This window comes from Arvicola amphibius, chromosome 14 (assembly GCF_903992535.2).
Source record: "Arvicola amphibius chromosome 14, mArvAmp1.2, whole genome shotgun sequence".
Classification (NCBI taxonomy): domain Eukaryota; kingdom Metazoa; phylum Chordata; class Mammalia; order Rodentia; family Cricetidae; genus Arvicola; species Arvicola amphibius.
The window spans coordinates 56,625,515-56,639,086 of NC_052060.1; positions in this window are offsets into that span (position 1 = coordinate 56,625,515).

Genomic DNA, 13,572 nt, shown 5'->3' on the forward strand with positions numbered 1-13,572 from the left:
AAAACATAAGATTTTCATCTTGGGCCGGGCGGCAGTGGCGCACGCCTTTAATCCCAGCACTCGGGAGGCAGAGGCAGGCGGATCTCTGTGAGTTCGAGACCAGCCTGGTCTACAAGAGCTAGTTCCAGGACAGGCTCCAAAGCTACAGAGAAACCCTGTCTCGAAAAACAAAAAAAAAAAAAAAACAAAAAAAAAAAAAGATTTTCATCTTGGAAAAACCATTCTGTTTTCAGTGTAGAAGAAAGTTACCGGAACATAACTGTATTGAGAAAGGTGATGTTGGATACATTCCAGGTGGTCAGACGTCAGACAGTTCCATGTGTCTGTCTGTAGCCACTAGGCAGGCTCTGCATAATGTCATAGTCCCGTCACTCAAAGATAATGAGCTTCGCTTGCTTTGGACAGTTCAGCTCACATGCTTAAAAGCCAAATCAGCATGGTCAGTGCAGTTTCAGCTTCCTGTGACCTGAAGCCTTGGAATAACTGCCTTGAAAAACCAGGTGACACACAAGTATTGCCCAAGTATAGAGAAGTCATCTCTAGAAGCTGGTTAAAGATGGTCTCCTGTTCCACAAATGCACCTGGATTTGAGGGCAGTGATGATGTGAGGAGGGGCTGCTGTGCACCCAACAAGGACATGGATGAGAACCTGCCTGTGAGGGGTCCATGCTTCATAAGAAGCCTCCCACAAGTAGATGGGGAATAAAAATCAGTCATGTGACAGTTCTACACAAGATTGCCTGACTGGCCATGTTACTACAAGTATCACATGACATTTGCTAAGTCTTGGGCAACTAAAAAAGGAAAATAAAAGAAAGAAACTTATTCCAATTAGAAAATGCAAAATGCAGGACAGGCATTTAATCCAAGATAGTGAATAAACCCATGAGAATATGTTTGACATTGTATATTTTTATATAAATAAAAATTAAAACCGCAATGAGTAGAATTATGTCTCTACCAGAATTGCCAAAATTAAAAAGTTTTGTTAGAAAAACTTAACAGTTATAAGTGTGTATGTACCTAATAATGGGATTAAAATGAATCAAATCAAAACACACAGAACTAAGGAAGTGGAATAGAGAAAGTCAACATTACAACATGAGATTTTAGTAGCCCTAACCTTATCCCAGTGATTGATTAAAAATAAAAATGAAAATGCTTCAAACATCTATATAGTGCACATAATACCTGAAAACAATTTCTGTGTTTCTTTTTTGACTAACAGTAGCCAAAAACACTGGCAGCAGAAAACCAGGGGAAGTATTGAGCTCAAACAGAATGACAAATTACAAAATTCCCTTATTATCAGGATAGCTACTAAACCGCAAATAGTTAATCTTAGGAAACATTTGCCTGAAATCCATGTGAATTGTCTCTAATGTCAGGGCGTTTTGGGGGAGACAGGAAGAATGTTTTCACTGGCAGTCATCCATTGCTAGGTGAATGATCGCACTTCAGATGTGGTTGTTGCCCTTTCGTGACTGACTCAATACACAATGGGACCTCCAATTTTTGAGAGTATAACTATGCTGACTCTTTTTCCAAAGTGATCAAGTTTAATAAGATACAGAAATCCTTCCAAGGCAGAAGATAGCTACAATCTTTGAAGAAACTGAAGGCCGGAATTGATAAAAGCCTCATGTAAACCTTGCTGTAACCATTGACTTTCACTGATAGTAACCATCTCCCCTCCCATTCCATTAAATGTCTTCTTCTTGTGGACAGTTCGGTCTTGGTTCCATGTTCAAGGATGATACAGATCTTTAGAGCAGAAGGATAACTGGAAGTAAACGTATTAAGCTATCCTTGTTGGACCATGGTGGCTGCAGTTGTCTAGGTGCTGTGATCATTAATGTAACACAAATGTACCCAATCAACCCACTAAGAAGTAGCAACCTGTCCTTTTCTTGGTAATCAAGGTTGATTATTCTAACCAGTACATATCTTATATATACTTAACTATTGACATGAAGAACTCAAAAGATGCACATAGTAGATGCAGCTTCAAGTTTAAGAGAATGCTCATTTTGTCCTTGAAAGGAATATTCTTTCCCTAGACACAGGGATGGTGACGGGGTTGTATATTAACAAACTCTACAGGTGAAAGTCTTGGCATAATGGTGAAAGAGCCCAATCACACTTTTCATTCTTGAGTTCAAATCCTATGAACTTTATCTTAGAACACTGTACTCCTTTGAGTTCATTGGGGTATATTTCCATCATGTCTTAAAAGACGTTTCCTTACCTCACAAGCTAGTCATTCCATGTTAACTAAAGTTGAAGTAATTCATTCAACTGTTTTATAAGGCAACAGACTGCCATTCAGTGCTAAGGCTTCTGAGGAATTCACTTTTCTTGGTCACCAGTTCCATGTGGCATTACGTCTTTAGTAGAGAGATGTTTATCGTTAAAAGAAAGAGTTCAAATACAGCTCTTGACATCCATACCATGTTAGTGAATGAGATTCTTAACATAAACCTGAAGACAAGAGAAGAAATGTTCTCCATCTTTTGTGAGAAAGTAAACAATCATCTAGTATGGTGGTACATGCCTTGAATCCCAGCTTTTGGAGGCAGAGGCCTGTGGACCTCTCTGAGTTTGAGGCCAGCCTGGTCTACATAGTGAGTTCCAGGACAGCCAGACTTATGTAGTAAGATCCTATCTCAAAAACAAGAAAAAAAAAGAAAAGAAGAAGGGGAAGAGGCAGAGAGAGAGAAACAGAGAGAGAGAGAAAGAAGCATTTTAATAATTAATAAATTTGTTAGATCAAGTGTCTAAAATTTCCTAGTACAGTAGAGCATGTGATACAATGGGTGAGGTTGGGATTGCCATGATTTTAGCATTGAGAGTTTAATCTCTGAAAATCCTTTCAATGTGCATTCTATATTAAATTTACTATCTTCCCTATGCAAGGAATTAGAGAAACTCTAACTCAACAGGTAAGGCATGAATGTGGGTATTCCATCAGAAGTGCTCCCCCATTTTGCTTCTAGAATCATTATAATCTCAGTCACTGCTATGCTGCTTAAGGCTTCTTTAGCCTGGGTGCCCAGATCTCTATAATGACCTTACTTTCTATTATTTTGATTACATTAACCTTAATTCTAAAAGCTAAGGGTCTCAATATGGCTTTTGATCCCCCATAAAATTCATTAGTGTCTATATAAGACCATCTAGTCTCATGGTTGCAGCCCCAGTACACACCATCAAGATTCTCAGTAAAGCCTCTTTCCCCAAGAGCCACTGTGCGCCTTCCTCCTGGTATGGACACTCTCTTGGTGATACTGTGCTCTGATATATCCATATGCTTGAACTAACTTCTTCCTTAGTAGTATACCAAAGAAACCCTGACATTTCCAAAGTCTTTATCACTGTGCTCGTTTCTCAGAGACTTCCTAACAAACCTTAGAACCAGATACAAGAGTCTTTGCCAGAACAAAGCATCTAATTTATGAATGGAAATGTCTTCCGTGATAGTAAATATTGTCCTAGCCAAGTTTTGTTCTTCTGTATAGGATCTAACGTCTTCAAGATCTACCTCAACACACCCTTCTGTCGTTAGTTGTACATAATAAGAAGGGCCAACAGTTTGCCTCACATAAAGCGTGTCTTCCTGTGGCAGATACTGCTTGCCTTCTAAGGCTGTGATGATACTCTGCCTTGGCTTTGTGCCTGTAGGAAAGGAGGGAAGACAAGGGCAGTTACCAGGGATGTCAGGTCCTCCAAAGCATGTCCTCCTCCAAGCTTTTCATCTTTATGAAGGAGGACAGGACTACTTTGCTAGCTTAGAATCTTAAACAAAAATTGGAATCTCAATGGTTTCAAGTTCATCCCATAAAATATCCCCATCCCTTAGTTCATCCTAATAGTCATTCTTTAACTTTGGCATTAAAAAAATTGAAAATTATGTGTTTATTCTCTCTTAGGGCTTTGAGAATCTTAAGGTTAGAGTCTGGGACTAATAAATAATTACACCATTAAAATGTTGTCAAAGGGGACCTTTGATTTTCATTGCATTACCCTCAGTTGACAATTGGATGTCTGAATCTATAATATACTTAGCAAGATGTTAATGGAGTTAACAGAAACAAATCCTTCCTCAATTACAGTTTTTAAATGGTCATATCCACATATGGTTCTTCACAAAATACAATAATCATATATTTTTTAACTACTTCCCATTTGTCCTATAGTGATCCTGATTAATCACAGAGAAATGTCTTCTTAGAAGGCATGATCCCACAATATCCTATGCTAAAAGTATGATTTTGTTGTCAATGATCACATAATGAATTCAATAGAAAACAAGGCCTGGGGGATAAAGTTTAGTGCTGGTTTTTATTTCGGAACCATAAGAAATGAGAAATGTAGTTACAGACGGAGAGGGTACAAAGATGACTCCCACAGTGTGGCAGAGAGCGACTGCTCAATCTGGCTTGGGCATCTTCTAGAAGGGACAGTGGGTATTTATGTATGAAAAAAACTGTGGGTGGGGAGGATGTGGAGAGAGTGAGGATATGTTGAAGTTCTCAGAATCAAGTGACATCATTTCTATTAACGGTAAGAAAAAAGGGAATAAAACTGGTAGATTATAAAATGATAAAAAGAAGGGTTTTCAAGCATTGACTTTCTGGTACCCACCAAAATAGATTTTCTGAAACCACAACATGGCACATAAGAGCATAACCATCTACAAATATATTTCTATGACTGATGCACATTGATTACTAATTGTTTCACCCAAAGAACATTGTTCCAATGATTATCATGCAAATTTCAGGTGTTTCTGTAAAGATTCCCCTTTCTTAAAACTTATTTAATAAACTTATAATTTGTAATGATATGCATATTCCTATTGTAATAGTCTGTGATTGCCAATGCAATGTTGTTAGCAAAAGTTTCATTATCATTTGGAGATTGTCTTTCTATGCTAAGATTTTTCCAGACTAATAAAAGTTTAAAAAAATAGTATTTCTTATCTCAGTTTTCAAAAACATTTTCCCTTTAAGCATGAAACTGTATCCAGGTGTGATGTGACCTGATCTGAGTTTGAGCAGGATGGCCAGTAAACCAGCAGAAGGTGAGAGGTGAGGTAGGGCAAGGCCAAGCTTAGCATTCCCAGTAGCTAATTGGAACAGTGAGTAAGTCAAGAGTAGCTGAAACAGCAGGTTAAAAAAATGTGTCTCACATCTTCACACAGAAACATTGTTGAGATAGAGGCCTTCTTCCTCTGGTCACAAAATTACATGTTCTGATAGACTGTGATCACTCAGTTCGATGATACAAAGTTAGGACACCATAATAGCGTGAATTAGATACAAACACCAGATCTTAATAAAAGAACAATTGACTTATACATGAAATGCTTGAAGAAGATGGTGGCTTACTTAGGTTGTCCATTCTTGAATAATTTAGTAACACAGTTACTGTTCCTAGCCACATGCCTGAGGTGGATGCCAGAGTATGCGTGGATGGTCTATACAATAAAGAAACTAACAGCTATCACTGCAACTGCAAAAGAAGATAGGTCTCAAGTCTGTGCATCCAGAATCTACGACAAGCATTCTGTTAGGACCAATAAGATTCACTGATGGAGTCCGTGCTTCTCATCTGACTCGAAAGGATGGGCTGATGTCTTAAACACAGGATGGTTCTCAGAACATCTTTCCTTCCCATTGTCTTTAATCAGCTTATTACAAACTCCACATGAAGGAAAGGGAGAGCAGAATCTTTAACTACCTGTTTGAGTTGAGGACCCTCCAATTTCCTCCTGATAAGTTTTAAAAAGGTGTGAGACAAAATAAGCATTAATTATCTTAAATGGTACTCTGTGTATGTGTACAAGAAATCAATTATTTTCTAGAAAATGGAAGTTCAAATTTTCAGAGGTAGAAAACAAGAATTTAATAAGACAAATATCTCTAAGCAATTTCTAGTAGCTGTTAAAAGGAACATGGTAATAAATTCTGGGGAACTGTATACTAGTAAATTTTATATCTTACAGCAGATGAATAAGTTCCTAGAAAAACATGATTTAGAATAAGTAAGACCTAGAAAATCAGGACAGAATATTGACAGAGATATTAAATAAGTCTCTTAAAACCACCCAACCAAGATGTCAGGACAGTGTGTCTTCACGGTCAAAGCCTACTAACTTTCTCTCTAAAAGGAATAATATCAAAACATTTTCATTTCAAGATATTTTAAATTATTTGGATTTATGATATAACTCCCAGTCTTTATAAATAATAACTTCATTGTGAATCCAAAAGCATTATCCTTTGATGGCTTTCAGAATCTATTGAGAATTTTATCTATAACTTTTAAAATCTATACTTAGATACTTCTGTCATCTTTTTTTTAAGATTTATTTTATCATACAGTGTTTGCTTGTGTATGCAACTGTGTGCCCAAATGCATGCAGTGCCTTGGTGAGAAAAGTGTTCTGGATTCCCTAGAACTGGAATTACAGAGGTTGTGAGCCACGTTGTGGTTGCTAGAACTCACACCTGGGTCCTCTGCAAGACGCTGAACTGCTGAACCATGATCAAGCTCTCTTTGTTTATAGTAATTAGTAGTAACCACTTCTAGGCACAGCACCTGGTTGAAGAAAGTGTTGCATGTTTCTGTCATGTCTTAGGATTGGGAGAAAAGACTGTATACTAAGTGTCATCAAGGTTGATTTTTCTATGAATGCAAGTATATATAGATTGTGTATAGATAATTAGCCTAAATTCACATCAAACTTATTATTGGGATAGAAGCGTCTTACTTTAGTTTTCTGTCTCTCAGATATTCTAATAGTTACAACACCACATGACTGCAACTAGAATTTTTTTATGCCAGATACAATAGGTTATTTAATATTCAAATAAAGGTGGACCAAATAATCTAAATAAAAGAGAAAGACTCATTGAGTTTAAGCACAGTTGTCTGTGGGATCATGGGTTTGGATCAGTCTCATGAAGTTTGTTGAGCTATGAGCTTGCCTCTCTAGGGGTTCACAGTTAGAGACATCTCTCAGAATCTGTCAGAAGGGGTTTGACAGTGATTAGAACACATTGAACAAATGCATGAAATTGTCAAAGAACAAATTTAATTAATAAAATACAAACAAAAACTTTAAAAAGACATCTGTTTTCCCTCTGTTTATCAATATCAAATATTAAAATAATTCTAATTTCCAAAATAACCACTTGACTGAATATTTATTTCTAGAGTAGACGAGGTATTCACACTGAACAGTATGCTAAGGTGGCTAAGGTTATTTCTTACTTTCTCTCCCTTAGGTTTGTTAGTCAATATAAGTTTCTTTTGACTGGTTTTCTGAGGAATTCATGATGGATAGTTGAACATTAGAAATTAGTTTGATTGTTGGGTTTTGGAACAAGTCTCAGAATCTTACATGAAAAACTAATAGATCTTTAGGAAATTTCAAGCACATTAACGAATAAACATCTATGTGCTTCTATATATGAATAATTCAGATTGAAAATTGACAAAATTAAGAAAACATGCATTACAAAAAACAAACGTTATTACAGTGTGGTGAAGAAAGTAAATGATTGCTTTTCAACCTGACTGAATATTTTCTACTTCTGGGTTCTGTATGGACTCAACTAATATCTCAAATAATTATTGAAACAGTGCCTTAGTGAATGTGATATGTAATGTTTTCATGACTCAAACAATATAGCATGATGTGTATGAATATTTTAACATGGTTGTATGTATAGATATTTTTAACATAAATATAGATTTTACGTTGACACGTGTTCTGCAGAGAAACAAAGACATATGAATTTTCTTATTCTCATATTTCATTAAATGGAATTTAACATACTTATAATTCCAGAGTTCTGTTTTGTTTTTCAGAACTTCGCTTTTAGAAAGGGATGATTTATGCTTCCAAACAAAGAGAGTGCATTTCTGTTGTGCTGTTCCAGCACTACCTTGAGAAGACCTGGAATGTAAACAAAAAGTGGAAGTCACTGGCACAGATCTAAACTCCAGACTTATTAGGGCAAGGAAATATATCTCATTTGAAAACTGAAATTACCTTCCTTTACAACTTTTTCAAGCTTTGGAGAAATAATTACGTTTCAGCCTATGTTTTGCTTATTCATGCAGAATGGAACTGAGACTTTTTTTTTAATTCAGCAGCCTAAATTCCATTTCACACTTTTGCCAGGTAATTCTCAACTCAAGCCAACCTTGGGCTTGAGGGATTTCTTCTGCTTTGTGCTCAGGGAGACAAAAGAACATAATTTTGAATGCATAGCAGTTAATTCCAATATCAATTCAATTGTACCAAAACCATACAACCTCAACTTATTTAATCAACTCATTTCACAAGCAGAAAGCAAATGAAAACCAAAGAGTTCATCACTGCTTGATACTTAGCATAATTAATACAGTCTTCTGGCTTTGTATTTCAAGGTTCATGTTACACATATATTCAACCAAATCGTATGTCATGAGAGTACGCTGGCCTTGACATTTCTCATCTTTCTTTTAGAATATGTCTTCATTCTAAATTCTGTATGGGAAATTAGCCCCCTTGACCTCTTAATAAAAGCAACATGATTTAACTTGAGGGAAATGTGGGGATCACTGAATAATATGGTGCTTCACAAAGGAAGCTATTTAGTATCTTTGTCTGTAGCTGTGCCAGCGTGTGAATGTGCACCTGCCAGGACATATTCTTCAAAGAAAAGTCCTTTGTTCTCCAGTGAGAAAGTGTCCAGGTTTTAAGAGGAGTTCAATATTTCTGTATTTTCTATAATTCTCCCCCTGGAAATAAGTCAGGGCTCAGACCAAGAGAAAGTGTTTAGAGATGCCCTCTGAGGTAAAGATTTACCATTTACATTATATCTCTTTCTTCTTCTACTATGTTAATATTATATCATCAATTAAAATCATGTAACAAACTCATAATAAACTACTTATGAAGGTCTCAAAAGCTACTTCAAGTCTCCTCACCATTTATGATGCCAAGTCGATATCCATAAACCAGATTTATAGTGGATACCCCCAGGATTCTCAACACGTTGTGTCAATTTGTAACTTCACCACGCCACCACAATGTGTCCAGTTATTCATAACACTTCCAAACAATACTTTCCTAAACATATTCCCTTAGTAGCTGGGCTGGGGAGATGGCTGGAGGGTAAAGAGCATGTAGCTCCAGCCTAACAACCCGAGTCTGGATCCCATAAACCCATAAACTCTTAGGGAGTGGCACTACTGGGTGTGATTTATGTATGGCCTTGTTAGAGGAAGTTGGTCATTGTGGAGGTGAGCTTTGAGGATTCATATGTGCTCAAGCTATGCTCAGTGTCTCAGTTCACTTCCTATTGCCTGCCAATCAAGATATAGGATTCTCATCTCCAACACCATATTAGTCTGCACACCACCCACACCCCAGCATGATGATAATGGACTAAACCTCTGAAACTGTATGTAAGTCACCACTCAATGCTTTCCCTTATAAGCATTGTCCTGGTCATGGTGTTTCTTCACAGCAACTGCAGCCCAAACTAAGACAGAATCATTTACCTCATGTCTGGATTGTCCTTTTGTATGGAAGTTGCCTTATATATCCATAGTTAAAGAGTATGATTCTTTATATGAGGAAGTATCTTCCTTATTTATTTGGAAATCTTCCTCATGGCAGATTTGTCCATCCACCTTAGTTGGTGTTCAGTGTGGAGATTTTTACACCCAGAAAAGTTGGTATGTTTTGTTCATTTCACTATTCACAGCATTCTCTCTGCAATTTCTGTTTATTTTTATTTTTTCTATCTAATTCAAACATGTTACTATATTCCTATGAATGCCCATGCTAACAAACATATCTAAAATGCTCTGACAGGGTTTATGTTCTTATCAGAAGGAACACCAATGAGCCCTTTTACTCTAAGCTCACCCAGAACAAGCCTTGTGAGAACACAGTGCAAAAACCATCACCAATCCAGGAAAAGGGCACTCAACACAAATAAAATTTATTATCACTTTGATCTTAGATTCCTATCCTTTGTAAATATTAGAAAATAATTTTCTGCCCTTCCGTGGTATATCTGACTTTAAAAGCCCCAACTGATAAATAGATGATCCTACCTATGTCATGGTGCAAGGACATTTCCTAGGCAAAAAAGTAAGCGTCTCTCACCCAAGTTAGAATGGCTATATAAAAATTTAGAAAAAGGATTTAGGGAAAGGAGAAGTCTTATGGAATAGTATAGAAATGTAAATTACCATATCCACAACAGAAAACAGTATAGAAGAACTTCAAAAGACCTACCATATGATATGGTAACCCCTGTGCTGGGTATAGATAGATAGATAGATAGATAGATAGATAGATAGATAGATAGATAGATAGATGATAGATAGATAGATAGATAGATGATAGATAGATAGATGATAGATGATAGATAGATAGATAGATAGATAGATAGATAGATAGATAGATAGATAGATAGATAGATAGATAGATGATAGACTGTGTGTGTGTGTGTGTGTGTGTGTGTGTGTGTGTGTTCAGTGGAAATGAAATAAGAATGCCGAAGAGAATCCCATATTCCAAGATCTCTACTGACATGGTTCACAATAAGATACAGAATCAACTTAAATGTCCATCAGCAAAGAAAGAGGTACAGAGAAAATACAGCAAACTTTCATAGAATATTGTTTAGTCATTTAAAAGTATAAAATCTTAGTATTTATGACCAACTTGAGTGAACCAAGAAGATATTTTATTAACTGAAAAAGTCAACACAGAAAAGCTAATACATGATCTCACTTTTAAACATGTTTTTGAATACTTTTATTATTTTAAGGTGAAAATAATTTTCCATACAATAATTTCTAATTATGGTTTTCTCTCCCTCAGCTCCTCCCAGATCCCCTTCTTCCCCATCCACCCAACCCCATACCCTCTTTCTTCCTTTTTTAAAAAAACAAATAGATGAATAAAAATAAAACAAAAAAATCAAAGAAAAAGCATGAGAAACAAACAGACAAAACTCATAAAAACATAAAATCAGAAAGCATAATGTACAAAGAACCATATATCACTTTTAAATGACATCCCCTGAAAATTGTATCTTATAGAAAAGTTGAGAGTAAAATAATGATTACTAGGAGCCAGGAAGAATTTGAAAATGAGAATTCATTAGACATAGATCAAAAGTGTAAAGATTACAGTTAAGACAACAAGAAGAAATTCCGCTGTTCTATGGCCCAGTGAGATAAGTACATCTAAAAATAATACATAATGTATCTCAAACAGGGAAACCTTGAATATGCTAGTTGTAAAGAAATCATGAAGTTTACTAAAAGAAATATGCTAATTACCCTGAGTTGATCATTTCCCAACATCTACAAAAACCAAAACTTGACATTATACCTTATATATTGCATAAATGTTGTTAATCCAAAAGGTAAAATTGATTAGTAAGAAGTCTAAACTTTCCCGAGAAAAATCATTTTAAAAATTACTAATATAGGTCATTTTAACTTCTTGTTGGTGGTTTATATTTAGTCAAAGTAATTGTTGCTATCAGCACTGCCTAAATGCTTTCCAAACAATTACAGCTGAGTGGAAATATCTCCTCAAATTAGATGTCTGCATGTGTACTCTTATCTCCCTAGATTTGATAGCTAAATGGATAATTTCACTCTGTCAACATGCTTTCTCATGGTAAATGTTTTCTTTTCCTTGTGAGTAATTATTTGATGCTAACAACAGCTAGATAGGCATAAGCTATCATAAATGCCTATTTCTAGATAAAGTTTCTTTCTTGCAGCATGTGGAACAATGTAGACAATATTTTACTGCACATCTGCAAACCTGAAAACTACCTTGTGGTTATAATATAGTTATATTCAAAGAACTACATAAAACATACTGAGCTTGTATGCCAAGTTATTTATAATTGAAAGTGTTTCTGAGAAACCTGGAGCATGTTGATTTGAATTGAACCGCAGTGTTTTGAAAACAATTGAATATATCATTTCTTCACATAAAACATAAGAACAAGTTACTTTGCTAAGCACAGTATTGACTGCATTGTGGTTTCAATCCAGTAAGCATTTCTTGTTAGCCAAATACCTAGTTTGCATCCAAAAGCTAGAGTGTATTCACTGGAAATGAACAAGAGAACAGAATCAAAACGACACCTCTTTCATGAAAGCACTAATCTACCATCTTTCATGTCTTATAATGAATGCCTCTTACAAGAGCGGACCAACCAGGTTGAGTTTACAGAGATTCCTACTCAGAATGTGTCTCTGAACACTTTTGGGATGTTCTACAATTCAGAAAAATCCTTGTGACAACTATCCTGAAATCAAATGAAGAAATAAACACATGTCAAATTTTTAGCTCTTTAACAAAATAAGGTAACTGGCAAGATACCATAGGTTGGTCAAGGCATAATTTTAAAAGTCAGAAATGTATATGAAATAAATGAATGGTGAAATAAAATTTACAAATACCTTGACAACATTGCCATACTAGAAAACAATTAACTCTCCATCTAACACAAATGATTTACTTTTTCATTGGCAAGTACTTATTATCCTTACTATACACACCATATCTCCCAGGTATTTACAACTTACCATTATAAAATTTCTCCAAAGGCAACAAAAAGCTGTAATCTGCAAATCATAAAGATATTATAATCAAAACAATGCACAATATTATCTTGTACACAGATAATATGTTGTCTTTGGCCTTTGTTGCTTACCCCAAGTTATCTAAGAGTGATCTTCCTTGGCTATTTAAGTGCGTAAGTTATTCTGGAGATAGCTAGACCACCCCCGAGATAGTATCAGCTGGAGAAACCAGAACCTCTGCTCACATCCACCCCTTTTTCAAAGGTGCCAGTCAGGATGCTAAGTCCAACAGAACTTCTCTTTGGAGCTTCAGAGGAGCTGCTATTGTCTCAGAGGGCTCCAGAGGGCTCAAAGCAGAACTCAAGATAGATAGGTCATTCCCAAGGTCTAGAAGCCACAGGGAACTTCTATTCTTCAGAAGAAAAGTCTGTAGCTATTATAGAACCTTCTGGGTACCTGATACAAATTCTAGAAGTTATTTTACACAATGATTATTTATATTGGCATGGAAATATATTCTGTAAAGAGTGCCCAGAAGGAAAGTCTGGTTTGCCTCTCTATATGCATTCATTTCAACATTCTGTAATTCTACATGAAGTTGGTATCCTTAGGCTTTTGAAGAACTTGTATTGTGCCACCACTTTCCTCATAAATGAATGAAATAATCCTTTAGTGTTCTTTCATTTTATGTCTGTATAAGAATCAACAGTTTTTCTTTCTTTCAAAAATTCTTTTCTTGCATTAGCAAGAGGAAATCAGCTTCTTTCACATTATTTTCTCAGACATGCTATTTCTCCCTTCCCCACCCCCACGTGTGTGTGTTGTGGGAGTGGGGGGTAAGAGACTCTTGAATTTCATGAATAGCCAGTTAAAAACAATGTCTTAATCATTGCCAAAATATCAGATACTGTATTATGTTTATTGAGCCTAATAATTCAGTGTTCT